Here is a 17,261-nt window from a genome sequence, read left to right as displayed (position 1 = left end):
GTATTAGTTAACCAAAGAGTAAAAAGAAAATATTGTTAATATAAATTGTGTTTTTGTTCTTTAACTTGTGAACCATACGTACTACGGACTACGTTTCTACAAATCTTGTACTTATTACTTTAATGATTGATCACCCACTACTATTGGGTCCTGTTCCTCTTTTCCATAACCGCAACGCACAAACCAACAGCTCATGTCCGTTACGTATTAATTTTTCAAGTATCATAGGCGCTTAATATATAGGCGCAGTTCCCAAATGATAATTCTTCTGCTTGTGGCAAATACTACTTAGAATACAAGGCAAATATTCTGTTAAAACATCAATTGTAATAACCATAACCACTGAAACAGCAAACTTAAATCATGAGTAGCGCTATAATGTCATTGAGTAGTTTTCAACTTGATAACATGCATTGGTATTCACAAAATATTTTTCTAGGTGAAAAATATAAGTGAGTTTTTAGTATTTTTATTATATCGAAGATGTTCTGAAACTTAATCCCAAATCTTTTATTACGTTAGTTCATGATATCTTTAGATGATTAATTGTTAGAGTATAAAAATTTCAATTTATGACGGAGTCTGGATTACAGCCCTAACTTTGGTGATATTTATAGTATACTAAATGTTAACCAAACAGCTACCAGGGAGAGTAAGATGCAAATGTATTGACTTCAGAAGTTAAAAATAATTAGTAGTTATCTAGACCAAGTGTGTGCACGTAATCATTTGGTAATAACAACATTGGGATTCTTTGTTTTTCGTTTTCTGGCGATAGAGGGTTTGTGAAGGTAACATTTCGGACATTGTAATGTGAAGCAAGAAAACATTAGTGTAACTTAATTTTTAGACGTGCAATCTAATCCCCCCGTTCCTCTCAACTAAAAGGTACATTAAAATTAACAAAATATAACAAAGCTTTATAAAGCTAAAGACAGAAATCAAAGCATATATTCTGTGTGCTAATTCCAACAAAGTGTCTCTAAGATCATAAACTAAATAAAACTAACTCTAATTATTATAAACGTAACTATTGAACAACAGAAAAGTAGAACTAAAAACAGAATAGTTTGTGTGCGTGTGTGTCTTATATAATATAATATTATATTATAACAGATTATTAGTGTGTTACACATTACTCTATAGAACAAGGCCAGACTTGCTGACCTTAGTTGGATTTTTAGCAGCTGATTTCAAGTATTACAGAATGATGCCCAGGGCAATAATCATTGATAAGGCTAGGGACAAGCTTAAATAAACCTAGATGACTCTCAAGTGAGACATAGAAAAATTTGGGAAAATCAAATATGTATCTGCTACTGGATTTTCAAATTTTAAATATTGGCTTGAACACATTTGGTGCAACTACCAGTCGAATCTATTTAAATTATATAAGGTAACCAAATAGAACTTAAATTTATAAATTATAACGTTTTCGTTAATGTCCGGAGAGCGATAGTAAATATATCCAGTGCAGTATAATTCAATTGTGGAAATTCATCAGGATTAAACTGATACTATTAAATCACTGAGTTTTGTCCTGTACGTCCCGATAACTTTAAGTATTTTAGAAACTGTTAGAGCAGAGATGAAAAGTACCTAATGAAATAAAACGATTTTTGTTACAAGACAACGCTAATTGACAATAATTCTGGAACATCTCAGCAAACAGATTCTATATTCGTTAGTGAAACAATAGTATAATATTAAAAATTAAAAACCATGTAAACCAAAACTAGTTTCAAACATTTAATATTCTTATTTTGTATATTGATAATAAAGATGGCCATGCATTGTGTAGTTGTACATACATTTATTTTTATACAGTGTTATTGTGCACTTAAAATGTTTTAATAAAACGAAATATTATACAAATAATAATAATTGTAGTTATCTTTTAAACAACTCTACATGAGTTATATATACACAATGAGCAAAGTGTAAAAACCTCTATGTAAACGTTGGCATCAGTGTTTAAGTTTTAATTTTTCATTGGATGGCAGAACTGTTTCCCGTGCAGCTGGCTACAACTGGTACCGGAACCGGTGTATAATTTAGCCGGGTCAGTACTTGCAACTTACAAGATGGCCTTTTTCTTCCAATAAGAAGAATTTGACGAAAATTACTAAACATTATATAGTACGACCTGTCCATATTTTAATAAAAATGGTTTTAATACCATAGTTATCATTGGAATTTTCTCAAGTAATGATCTACCAAATATCACTGTTAGCCAACTTATAACTCTAAACAATAAATAACTGATTACACCATATCTATGTTTATCTGCAAACACGAGATTTGTTTTTGTTTCAGACTATAATGTTTTATTATAACTCGTATTTCTTCGAACGTTTTAGTCTGATTCATTTATTTGAATAGTCAACTTTACTGCAATACCAGTTGCATCGTGCCAATTTCTTCATTGCTATTCTAATCTACTAATGACGAATTTACGATATAAACTTACACTCAACATACTTTTTACCAACCAAACACCCCTTCTTAGAAACTACCAACGTAACGTGATTAAGGTAACAATATCAATCCCGACGTGCAATATAACTAGACACGTGACAGTTTCGACGCCTCCTCTTTAATCAATAATGAGCCTGATATCTCTCGGGTGACTATATCACGCTTAAAGGTCACGTCAATGGTGTAGCCAATGCCTTCATGACACGGGCATGCCTCTGCACAATGCTCACATTGCGCAATTACTGTTGTGGTAATTAGTAATAGCATTTCGCGCCTAGCTGTAGTTTTCAGGTCGTGTAGTAGCGCGAGCGGCTAGCTCTCCTCTCTCCCTTCCCCACCGCACCCCCTCATCGCTCTCTCTCCAGCGGTTTTCCTTCTCTGTTGACGGCTCCCTTGTATGTTCCCGCGCTCTCACACCACTCCCCTCCCCCAGTCATCTCACTCTCTCTCTCTCTCTCTTCCACCTCTACACCGTCTGCCTTGCCAGGTTACGGCCATAAATGTGCCCAACCAGCTTGAATATTGCACTTTAAATCACTCTCCACTTACATCTAACTGATTGTTTTGTCATGCTGTACGTTACAGAATAGGTCTACTACTAGTATATCTGAATCCGATCTATACGGCCTCGTTTTCTCTTGAAAGAGGAATGCAAGACAATGGAAATCCCAGTTATTAATAATTTGGAAAGCTTGGAAAACAAGTAGTCGCTAGTTGCTATATCCCATTATAAACACCGTTTGTTGAGTAATCAGAGTTTATTCTCGTTAATTATTTTACTCTTTCCAGTTACATGTACAACTTTAACAGTTTGTTCCTGACCATTTTTCATTTCAAAAAAAATTATTACAATTAAATTCATTCTTCAGTAGATGAAAATAAAATGCAGGTTAAATATCTCGTGAAAATATCCGGTGAGTTTAAAGGCTGTGTACAGAAGAAGTTCAGAATGAAGTGCGTGTTCCTCAGGCTAATGGAGGTGCATCGTATCTGGAATTATGGAATAACCATGATACGCTTATTACACAACTTACTTAGCCATCCTAGACCGAGAATGTTTTAAAAGCACACACTTTTGCGCCACAATAAGAGCCAGAATAAGTCTTACTAGAATATAGGGAATGTTAGTATTTGCTGCCTGATGTCTACATAAAACTATAAACTGACAAATATATGTAAATGTTTGACAAAATAAATAGTTAAAATAAAATATAGACAAATAATATAAAAAATAAAATAAAACATGCTTTCTTCTTATGTTTTTACTTTCCTTTAAAAGTACGTAACATTCACAATTACTTAATTTTATAATGGAAGTGAGGAGTATTTTTGCGAACAATGGCACGTGCCGCAGAATGTAACATGAAAATAAAAAATTAAAATTTTACATTTTTTGGTAACTCACTAACTCTCTGATTACGCGGTTAATCGTGTTTTCTAATCTGAAATAGAGCTACTAATTGGATGATAGCTTTAAATAACGTTTTTGAAATAGAGTTACTACTAACTATGACATCAAAAGTAGTAAATTACCGTACTTATAATAAATTACTTAATCTAACATACTTTTAAAACAATGTCAGGCCATACTTCTGATAAATCTAATTCTTACAATGGCGGTATTGTTTTGTAAAAGACATTTGGTAATTGATAAAAAAGTGATTTATGGACCTTAAAAGGCTATGGTCCGGGTCTACCTTTCAAAGATTCGGGGTAGGTTCATCTCGAAGGTTAGGTTCTTGGAAGAGTAGGTCCCGTTCCTTGACCATCTATGTCTATGTATAGACTTCTACCTGTAACGAAGAACGTGTATAGAACAATGCCTACCACCCGAGAGAAATGTTTATTTCCAGGAACGTGTTCACAGCTCCTCCTCAAAAGCGGCGTCCACGAATATTAGACCCTGAAATCATTATATCCAGATTTCCACGTGGCGGTGTTCTCCAATCCAATGCCCAACAATGCTGATAGATCTTGACGACCATTTTAATTATTTGGGGAAAATGGGGATATGCGTAGCATTTCTAAAGTTCATCTTTCAGTCAAGTACTCGATGCTTTCAATAAGTTTTCATAAATAGTTGTAAAGTGCTTTAAAAGTATAGAGATGAGGTAATTCAGCAACCGGCAATTTCAAAAATTCCTACATAATGATGCAGTGGTCATATTTTTTTTAGTAGTGAAGGCAGCTAAAGTAATTTGACCAAACAGTCTAATAGAAAATAATTTGAATTTTATATAAACATTAAAATATCACTGATTATGTTCAATCGATCATTTTTTCATTTAGTGTTTAACACAATATAACCTGCATAATATAACGCTTGCTTGGGAACTCGAATATGTACTACCCCACGTGAAATATTATTGTAAGATTACTTCTACCTGTTGTAGAGTAACATGTACTCAGGGCCGTACTCAGCTTTGTTGAGCCCCGGAAAAGATATTCAGCCGGGCCCCATCATGCCCCTCTACCGCGCCCCCCCGCTTCGCTCCCCCCCGTTATCTCATTAACATTTTGTTATTTTGTTAATGATAGTAAGATTCAATATATGTTGCTAAAATTTGTACGGACAAAATCTTAAAAATCGGACCATTACAAGCATTGTTCTGATTAATTTAGTGAACACTAAAAATGTAAAATAATAGTCTATTAGTTGTCTGATTGAAATAATTTTTAGATATTATTGATTATGAGAAAAATCTTAAAAAAACGTAATTTTTTAAATTTAATTTAATTTTCAACTGAGGATAATTTGTCTTTTGAACTGACATTCCAGTTATGATTCATTGGGTCAGACCGGACGCAGGCGTTGAGGTATTTGTTGTTTGGTCGCAAGAACTATTAATGAATTTTTCCATCTGAATGCTCTATATAAATAAACACAACCGAGACTGTTAAATCAAAAGGAAGATTATTATTTTTAAAGTAATAGTCACAGCTTCTTCTAAATTGTAATGAACAATAGTTCAAATTTAGCCTACAATAGCGTTACAGTCATTAGATTGTGCTACCTCGTCCATAGACACAGTCCCTTCAAATATACGTGTGGCGGGGCCCGGCCCAGGCCCCCTGAGAGCCCAAGCCACGGTAAAATTCCCCGAAAAAACCAGTCTGAGTTCGGGCCTGCAGAAGCCTGGGACTGAGAGGGTTATATTATAGCAATACTCGACTAGCTAAAGAACACGCTGTTATAAACCTTAAAAGTTTCAATATGACGACCGTTGCAACTATCAAATATTATTATTTTAACCATTTCACAACATAAGCAAAATATTATACACTACTATTTAAATTACATATTACGTCACTACACTTTTTACAAAGTTTGGGCAATTTCCAATAATTCACTTCAAAATCATTTGATATATCTTAAGTTTTCTATATGGCGTCCGTTCAAAGTCTCGAAAAGTAATTGTTTTAGAGCCAATACGGTTATCACAGACCAAAGCGGAAAGAGGTTTAAGAATTCTTTGATAACTTACACCAATGGTTGTTTTACCAGTTTCTTATATCGAAATTCTTTAATATAGTGTCAGCATAGAGTTTAGAGAAGTGTACAATAACATAAAATCTATAAAAGTGAATAGGTTTACGAACATAATAAATTTTCGAACTGATTGTGACCAAACAATGGCAATTATTAGACACTAATTAAGTTTTTATAATTATTCATACCTTGTAAGGTTTCCAGATGATGACATTTATAAATCTCTGTAAGTGTAATAAGTATATTAATTTTCTAACAATTAGACCTAAACCGTCACTATACTACCAGTGTTGTACCATAACCCTTCACAACCAATAACGCATGTTCAGTTTGAAATTCGAGATATTGACATTCCAACAATTAAGCCTAAACAGTCATAATTCCATCAGTGTTGTACAAGTCAACCTTCACAACCAATAACGCGTCTTCAGTTTGAAATTCGAGATACTGACATTCCAACAATTAGGCCTAAACCGTCATCATTCCATCAGTGTTGTTCAAGTCAACAACCTTCACAACCAATAACGCATGTTCAGTTTGAAATTCGAGATATTGACATTCCAACAATTAGGCCTAAACCGTCATCATTCCATCAGTGTTGTACATGTCAACCTTCACAACCAATAACGCATGTTCAGTTTGAAATTCGAGATATTGACATTCCAACAATTAGGCCTAAACCGTCATCATTCCATCAGTGTTGTACAAGTCAACCTTCACAACCAATAACGCATGTTCAGTTTGAAATTCGAGATACTGACATTCCAACAATTAGGCCTAAACCGTCATCATTCCATCAGTGTTGTACAAGTCAACCTTCACAACCAATAACGCATGTTCAGTTTGAAATTCGAGATATTGACATTCCAACAATTAGGCCTAAACCGTCATCATTCCATCAGTGTTGTACAAGTCAACAACCTTCACAACAAATAACGCGTCTTCAGTTTGAAATTCGAGATATTGACATTCCAACAATTAGGCCTAAACCGTCATCATTCCATCAGTGTTGTTCAAGTCAACCTTCACAACCAATAACGCATGTTCAGTTTGAAATTCGAGATACTGACATTCCAACAATTAGGCCTAAACCGTCATCATTCCATCAGTGTTGTACAAGTCAACCTTCACAACCAATAACGCATGTTCGGTTCGAAATTCGAGATACTGACATTCCAACAATTAGGCCTAAACCGTCATCATTCCATCAGTGTTGTACAAGTCAACAACAACCTTCACAACCAATAACGCATGTTCAGTTTGAAATTCGAGATATTGACATTCCAACAATTAAGCCTAAACCGTCATCATTCCATCAGTGTCGTTCAAGTCAACCTTCACAACCAATAACGCATGTTCAGTTTGAAATTCGAGATATTGACATTCCAACAATTAAGCCTAAACCGTCATCATTCCATCAGTGTTGTACAAGTCAACCTCACAACCAATAACGCATGTTTCAGTTTGAAATTCGAGATAATTGACATTCCAACAATTAGGCCTAAGCAGTCATCTCACACTATCAGTGTTGTACAAGTCAACCTTCACAACCAATAACGCATGTTCAGTTTGAAATTCGAGATACTGACATTCCAACAATTAAGCCTAAACAGTCATCTCACACTATCAGTGTTGTACAAGTTAACCTTCACAACCAAAAACACTTCAGTTTTATGTTTCGAGATAACAGCCTTACGTGAAAACATACTTTTATTTCGACTGCTCCGAAAAGGATGTCCTATTTTATTTTGAGTTTTCTAAGGAAAGCGGAGCGCTACCTTTCTGAACAGTTAGTTCGATTCAATAAATCGAATGATCTATTTGAAGTTAGTTACACAATCTGAGTAATTTCGGATGAATTAGATGTTAGATAAACACAAGTAATTCCCCACAAAATGCTTGTTGTCCCAAAATAAGACATAGCTAATATCTCCCTAAAAGCATGGAAGTTGGGTAATTGAACTTTCTTTCTGTACGAGACATCATGGATTCAATTTGTGGACGGCTATAATAAAATACCCAGTTTTAACTCTAACGGCTGGTTATTTATTGTAATACTAGAGGGTTGAATAGGCAAAGAAAAATATGGAACAATCGGAACTCTAACTTAGTTTGGTCTGGTAATTACTGTTGTCTAAGTTGATTAATATGGCTTTCACCCACTCCTCACCGACGGCGACAGGTAGAGGCATGTTCTATAACGATCCGCGTCACCTCGAAGGAAAACATTAAAAATCTTCTGACTGGTCAATATTCTTAGGAACTATTTAATATTACATTTTATAATAGTTTGAATATTTAAACACTCAAAGGAAAGTACTGAATTAAGAACGTTAGATTTGCATGGTTCACTCTTAAGATTTTGGATGCGATGACAACGACCCAGTACATCCGCGATTGTGTTACAACGGGTTCATGCGTCATTATGTGATTCATAATCAATCCTTCCCAATGTAATATACAGGGTATCCCGTAACTGTCTGGACATACGTATACCACGTTATTGCTCAGGTCAAGACAAATATATTATACCATATGAACTAAGGTCTCCGATGCTTAGTTTGCATCTGTCTGTCTGTATGGGTTTGTTATTTAAAAGAATTAATATCTAAAAAACGAATAAATTAAATTATACAAAATTTGGCTCAAATATTTATAACACTAAGGTCGGTTAGTGAAAAATATCATGACGTTATTTTAGAGAGCTGCTGTTTATCCAGTTTTTGTATTGACTATTCGCTGAGAACCTCAATGTGGGCCATGTCTTGTCACAGTAAATCTCCACTAAATCAGTTATTTATTGTTCGATTTAAATAATTTTGGTGTCATTAGATTTGTGATAAAATCTTATAAAACTGTTATTCTTGTAATTCTTGAGAGAAACTGCTAGTTTTTAGGATATTGAAAGCTTAATAGTTTTAATGGCCGCCGTTTTTAAAATACTAAAGATAATTTCATGATATTTTTTCATTAACTGGCCGTGGTATTAAAAAAGAACCAATTTTGGTATAATTAAATTTATTAGTTTTAAGATTTTAAAAATAAAAAACACATATAGACACACAGATGGGAAACAAAGCATCGGAGACCTTTGTTCATATGGTGAGACATGTTTATATTGACCTGACCAATAACGTGGTATACCTTTATCCAGAGAGTTACGGAACACCCTGTATAGTCCAGGAGCTATGCATTGTAAATATAAGCACACACCCTGGTTTCTATAATTGATTGAGAAATGTTCTGTAAGAAAGAAATCTATCGACAGTCGCGCTAGTTCAAAATGGCCGAGAGCATACAAAAGGCTAAAAATATGAAACTTTCATTGCTCACGTCATATTTTTCTTAGCTTGACGCAATTAAAAATTCACTTTCAGACTCGTAAATAAATATTTTAGATCCGTGTCAGCTAGACTTACACATACCGACTATTTGGCTAAAAGTAGCGAATTTTAGCGTTTTTATCTAGTTGCCTAGCAGTGATACTAAAATTATTAAATCTACGTGTCTGGTAGTTGGTTGCAACCTAAGAAAATATGGCAGAAAAATAATGATTATTTTATTTTTGTAACTTTTAACAACCTTCCATTTTAATCTCCAAACAATCGCGGATGAAGAGTGATTTTTTTCTAAGGAGAAAATTTTCTATCAACGAGGTCAAGAGAAACCAGGTTGTGAGATAGTAGGCTACATTGCAAATCGGGTTTAGGGCCTAGAATGATAAATTCGTTTTAATTTCAACTCGTACTTGAAGTAGCCTAACAGCTCGGTTAAAGCCTTATTAATAATACCTTAATAAACCATTAAATTACATATATTTATTTTGTATCTAATTTATATCTGCAGAGCTACAAACTGCTTATTTTACCCAGCTTAATTCGTTTTCTAATTTACTGTACATGGTTAATTTGATAAACCAACTAAATCTAAATTTGAATCATTTTCAATAAGACCACCATTCCAAAAAGTATGTGGTCTGCCAAATATAACACAACCAAAAGTGCTTATCTTGGAATGAGGAAAAAGATTCTTTAAGAATTGCGTAAAAGCAGTGTTATTTGTGGATAAATGAGTCGTCATTATCTTCGAACGCAAGAAGTAGTTTTCTATTTTGTGCTAAAATTAGCTATTTAAATTTGTTATATGCCAATTAGACTCTTAAATATTTTTATGTGTATGGGATTTACAACATTCTACAAAGAATTAGTTTTATGTCATGTTGTTAGAAAGCGTAAATCCTTATAAATTATTTTCCATTTTAAGAGAATACATACAATATATTCCATGTACTGTTATTGCGAATGTAAAACTTGCCTAGTTCTTGAATCGTTTTCACATTCAGACAAAAACAGTTTAGGTAAAATATTTGTTAAGTAATAAGTTTCTTTTATAAGTTTTTAATTCATTCCAAAGTTTCAACATAAATGTTATCTTTAGTCGAAAATAGACTATTATAGATCGATTATTTTAAAATAAAATCTTCTTGGGGGGGCGCACGTCCCTCTCCCCGTCGGCGTGCCCTTGCCGAGTTTATATACGTATATTAGATAATTCCTGCTTCAATAATTTATTTGCTTTTTTACAAACGAGGAAAAAGGAAGGTAAAATAGTCTCCAAAGTATTTTTCAAATCAATTATTGAAAAACCTATCGACACTCAACTACTGTACATCACGTTTAGAAGATAACACTTCCACATAATGAAAAATTAATTTTGGGATGACATTATCCCCTTAATTAACTTTGCTATCAAAGCAAAGTAGTGTCAAATTGTTTCACTTACAGGCTAGACAAAAAAACTGTTTCATATCTTTCTGCCCCTGTATTTCAAATTTAATAACGGCAATTTCGTAAAAAACATGTAGTTAAAAATAAATTATAAGAAATTAATTTATCGATGGGGAAATTAGGTTTTTGGGCCTTCCAACGGCATTAGCCTACTTACATCAAGAGGGTAGAACTCCAACTGAGATTTATCTCACCTGTCTCGCATTATCTTTCTTTACTTAAGCTTGACGGTCAGAGATAATATTTAGTCATATTGACATCTGCTGAGTTTCCACAGTTACCGATCTTGGACAGACAAGCTCGCCAAATAGTCATAGATGATGAAGAAAGGAACTGGTCAGCATACACCCAATTCCCCTGTTTCCATCAAATTTACTATCCACTGACCTTCTGTTTTGCCACCATCGTACTTGCCAGTACTACGAGTCTTCAGGGCAGGTAAACAACCAGTTTCCTTGTAAATTTACTCTCTGACGAAAGGAAAATGAAAATCCCCGCACAAGGAAAACTGGTTCATGTACTGTCCTGGTAAGCAATAGAGACTGGCTTTTAATGTCAGGCCAGTCCTTTCATCATGACTTGATCGAGCAAAAATGGTGGCTTATCGAGAGTCAAAGATTTGCCTGAACATGAAAATTGCCTTGTGGCAGGCAGGCAGGCGTATTCTGTCAGCAAAGATCGGGCCCCTTGCATGGCTGAGAATTCACCATCCTCACGTCTCAGAAGGGGTGATAGTCTCCCTCCCATCGCTTAACAATCGGCTAGACTCTAAAATCGGCTTATGAACGCAAAAAGAGTTCCTTTTCTCTTTCACATTTTTTTGTGGGAAAGGGGTGACAGATTTTATTGAAGGGTAGATATGAAAAGACAGATAAAAGAAATATCATCACATAACAGATAAAGACTCAGAGAAGATCCTAGACCTCTTCAAAATCACCTCATAAACTATTTGTAGTGGCAACTCTGAATTTGTCTTAACACACAACCTGTTTAGACTTGCTCTATCTAAAAGGTGCAATGTTGATAATTTGTGTTCTTATTGTATACGACTATTCAGCGCAGAATCTCAAAGGTTTACATCTCGGCAGAAGATGAAACACGATTGTACACTTCTAAGACAGCCAAATTGACTTGTCAGTGTAATATTATCATCAGAGCTACAGGTAAGGTAAAGAAAAGGTCAGTTACACCATTTTACAGTTTTGGGTAAATTCCAGCAAAAGTGTTGATGCTGTCAATACATTTTCTTAGTTTCACCGTTCCCTTATTTTTTCTACTTTACATTTTCTTCTCACAATTCTTCATATAGCTGGTTATGTAGACACAAACTAAAATTACCCACAATAAAACAAATGTATTCACTACTTGTTTTTGACACGTCTTAGTGGGAATTAAAATTTACCTTAGTCCTAAGTAAAGAATCTTTCCTTGCTTCTGATAGAATGTTATCAATGATTAGAAACTAAATTTGAATAAACCGAAAAACATATCAAAAGAAATGGTAGCGGCTGAACTAACTTTAGAAAAATCATCCAAGACTTTGCAGATGGCATTCTAATTGTGGACTGTAATTAGGATCTGAAAATGGCCCAAGAGGCTATAAAAAAGAGTCGCGTGCCGAAAGAGATACTCCATCTGGCTTCAACACAACAGCTGCTAGCAACAACAGGTGAAAAGGCAGACACCAGGTCCTCTAAACAGGTGGTCACATCCATCTGAAAATAAATATAGGCTACACCATGGCTTCAATGTAGTAAAACACACAAAAAGTACGGAGTAGTACTGTAATCCAGAGATGGAGGTTAGATACTTTTCATTACTAAAAAATCCCTGTTGTAACCATCCATATGGCTTTCGACTTCTCAAGATATCTCCATGAATTTGGCCTGACATGTAGACTCGCTTCAGTCATTTTCGAGCAAGATGGTTGGTCTTAATATCCCTTCTGGCGCAGATGGAAGAAATGTAGATTTCAACCAGTGAAGTAACTGGACCATTTCGAGGGTTATTGAAATATCCAAGAGGTTTAAGAGTAGCCTATCCCTCGGACAAAATTAGCAAAAGATATGCTCAGAACTGCCTTTTTAGGTTTTACTTTAGTAATATTTTTCAGCTTGAATAATTCATACAAGATTTGAAAGTAACCAACTTGTCAACAGTTTTCAGATTTGTGTTCTTAACTTACCGGTAAAAATATTTCTTGACAAGACTAAAATAGATAGACTCCACTTTTAAATGTAAAGTAATACAATTACTGGTAATAATGTACCTTTTTATATGCAGTTTATTGCTTTTACCATCATTACCATTTTAACAGTTTGGATTACATGTTATTTTAGGCTGCTAGACATTATTCAGTAGTCATTTAGTACATAAAAGGTCAGTTAATACAAAGAAATAATTTATCAATTTGAGTCAATTTTCGGAACTTCGACTCTTTATCATAAGTCAACAGCGAATGGCAATGTGGCATGAGACATTTTTAAAATTTATACATACATAATAATATGCAATTACAAAGTCAAAATCATAACTTTTAATGCGTATCTTTTCACTTTAACAAGTAAATATACCTTTGACATCCTATAAATAATATCAGGGCGATCTGCTGGGGATTCGTTTCTACTAAGAGGCAGAAGTATTTCTGGTTAATTTGGGTTACGGGTTATTGTCAAATAAATATCTGGCCTCCCAAACTTTTGGACGATTGCCATGGAATTTTGATATTTTTGAATCATGTTCCGTAGGCTACCTTCAAACAAAGATGACAGCACAACAATTTTATCTTCCATAAAGTTATTAATACTAAAGTAAACACTACTCAACACAAAGTCCTGTATCCTCCTGTAACGTTTGACAAGCAGTTCTGACTTAATTCCATTTGGTTTCTTATGTAGTTCAACCCCTCACCTTCAATTCGGTAGCATATGATATGTCAACAATAAACTACTGAAATGTAGTTTTCTGAGTGATGAATGATGAAACACTCATCGATCGCTAATCTATAGCATGTAATCTAACAGGTAAGCCGTTTTCGTTTCCTTTATGTTCTTTGTCCCCTGTGAGTTATTTCTGGTTCATATCCAGGCTCCTCATAAGGAATTATAAAAGGATAAACCATTGAGACGCTCTGATGGTCTGCAACCATAGAGTACGCATACAACTGATGTTCTGCAACTGATCAAATCAAGTAGGTCTGTTTATTAATTTGTAGCTGTATATTATTCGCAGCTAATTGTTAATGAAATATAACTGGCAAAAGTAGGTAGCATACATCTGCTGTTTTTGTAGCAAGGATGTGGCCAGCGAGGGGGTCCGGACCCCCCCTCCAAAATTTTGAATTACTTTTTTAGTAAACGAGTATTATTATTTACATATTTTAGTATTGCTGGCATATTCTGCTGAAAGATCGTTCTCGACAAAGAAAAGGGTCAAGAACTTTTTAAGGAAAAAAGGGGGCCTTACTCTCTGTCCACTGCGGGAAAATATAATTTATCCGGACCTCACAAATTGTTTCCTAGCTAAGTTCTTGTTTTTTAGGATTTTACGTATCTGTAATGTGGTGTCTGTCACCTTCGTATCTGTACTTTTCCCTTACACTATTTTGATCCCTTAAAACATGCCACATGTGGGCCAAAGTCATTATTTAAGTAAAAAACTAAATTAAAACCATTTTAATTTGTTTTAATTAGCACAAAAATAACTACAAATTTATTTTGTGTTATGCGAAATTATTTACTCTTTGTACCTAATTCAAAATTATTTTTATTAACATACGATGTTTCTTATGTTTATTACTTGTTGTCAGTATGTTTACGTCTTTAACTCTTGAATATGTCGTATTTTAGACGAAATATAGAGAATTTTGATGTTAAAATAGAAATTGTTTGAATGAAAATAGAAAAATTAAACATACATATATTCTATATTTCTATTTTAAATTAAACATCAAGATATATATATATATATATATATATATATATATATATATATATATATATATATATATTCAATGAAAATAGAAAAATTAAACACAACAAATTATCTATGTTTCCTCTAAAATACGACATGTATTTAAGATGTACCAATATATAAATATGAAGCAGCAACAGTTTACGAATTACAAGCAAAATTCACGATGTCAGTATATTATCTTTCCCACTTCGCACTAAATGTTACGAATACAGTATTTTTAGTAGTGGCCATTGTGTTCTTTCGGAATCAATCCCAAACTTAGCCATTAAGATTTACACTCATCAGAATGTCACAGAACATGATACGTCCGAGGGATGTTTACTTGTTCATAATCAGATTCGTTCTATTTCTGGAGAGCTTTAATTTGGCGCCCGTGGAACGTGGGGAGGGGGAGCTCACCCTTGGCGGGAGGGTGGTGCGATCGATCCAAGCGGAGCCCGGTTTTTCCATCCTTCTCACTTCTCGGTTTAGGGTTAGATAGATGCGAAGCTATCAGTGGAAATTGCTAGTTCCGTCATAACCAAATATACTACCCACTACTAACAGACACTGCTAAGTTACACGCCTCCAACAGCCAATCCTCTTCGTCCCATGATTAATTGTTCGTGTCTATTCGACATCGACACGGAGTCGTACAAACTACAGTATAAAATAATGTCCAATTACTGCTTCACAATAAAATCCCTATCTCGTATTGGTAGTAAGCGTGACCGAGAATCAATTTGTGATACAAGTGGCACTGTTCACCATTCTTGTTATTCACGAAGATATACTTGACGAGGTTATGTTATGAAAGACATCAATAGAATATATTCTCTTATGAACGTATGAAGTAGTGAAATTATTAGTTCTCTGTCCTTCATACTGAAGAATAGGCAAGATAAGTTGAGTTAGTTAATTTATGTGAAAACTAGTTAAGTACATCCCACCAGCAACAAACTGGTTGTATAACGACTATCGTCTTGTTCTTTCCCGAACTAAATTCCTAAAGTCGCCTTTGTCGCTCTATCGTCAGTCATGTTATGCCATTGACGTGGAGAACTGTTTTGGATTTCTAGGATCCAAAGACTAACGATGATAGTTCTGTAGCATCGAGTGTTACATTAGGGTTTATTAATCATCTGGGAGAGTGATCTCTGCTCTCACTTATAGGCTGTCGTGTACAACAGTGCATTATAACCTTAAAACCACATTTACCTGACAAGATAGTCTCGGCGGAATTTGGACTCTCAGTGACGTAACGTCAACATTTTTACCAGTGTGTACAAGTTGGGTAATGTCTTCCGTAGATAAGATAGTTGTGCAATGTTATATCTAAAAGTTTACTTATCTCAAGATAGCCACAGCAACTCACGGGTTAAAATAAAAATAAATAGATTTTGAGCGTTTTATGTGCTTGAAAACTGAATTGACCGTTAGAAGACTTGTCTCTGCCGGAAGGACGTTGGGAACAAGAACATACCACGATACAATTGGGGGGGCAGACAACTGATATTTTCCCGTAGTAGACAGAGTAAGGCCCCATTTTGTTCCTTAAAAAGGTCTTGATCAGTTTCTTTGTTGAGAACGATCTTTCAGTAATACTGAATTACTTATACTTAAATAATAATAATCGTTTACTAAAAAAAGTTATTTAAAAAAATTGAAAATTTCGGGATTTGTTCGGACCCCCTCGCTGGCTACGTACTTAATAGGACACCCCGACCTTCAATCTTTCAGTAAAACAATACTCAATGTGAAAGTACATATTTCTGCCCGTAAGGTACCCTGCAGTAGCATAACCAAAATTTGAATTGGAAGGGGGGGGGCAAAAATACCAAATTTCATGATGGATGCATCAACCTCGTTCCTTAATATCTTGTTTTAATTATAAAAAAAACTTACAATAAGCTGAACCATCCTATGATTTAGCTACTCCATTATCCATAACGTCGCATCGGGTAACGTAAACTAATTATTATGTTTAATTTTCTTGAATCTTATTCTCTCTAAAAATACTTATAAATCAAGTTCCAGTTATAATTTTTTTAATAATTGCAAACATTATTACACAACGTATTGCAAGCAAATATTTTATTTAAATTCACATATACGGTAATTACATACTTACCGATTTCTATGTTAGTCATAAAAACGTAGAAATATAAATGGAGTTCCTAGCGGAATAAACAAATGAACACTTTAATTACTCTTCTGATACAAGGCAAGTATGTTGATCGAGGCAGGACCCGCCCACCGCTTACCGATCAGGATTTTTCCATGGACTCGGGTCTGAATGATTCACTAATAACAATGTATCGATCGTAACCCAATATTCTTGTTACAATTTGAATATTTAATACAACATTAATTCAATTAGAAAAGGACTAACTATTTATTGTCAAAAGTAAATGTTTAAACAAGAATTTAAATTTTTATTTTCTCAGACTGTTCGGAGGAAAGTCGCCCCCTCTCAACCCCCCCTCCCCCGGAATAACCCACTGTTACCCTATTTCCCACACTTTAACATTTTTCGCTCTACGTGAGTTCAT

This window comes from Homalodisca vitripennis, chromosome 3 (genome assembly GCF_021130785.1).
Source record: "Homalodisca vitripennis isolate AUS2020 chromosome 3, UT_GWSS_2.1, whole genome shotgun sequence".
In the NCBI taxonomy this organism is placed as follows: Eukaryota; Metazoa; Arthropoda; class Insecta; order Hemiptera; family Cicadellidae; genus Homalodisca; species Homalodisca vitripennis.
Note: the sequence above shows the minus strand (reverse complement) of the source record.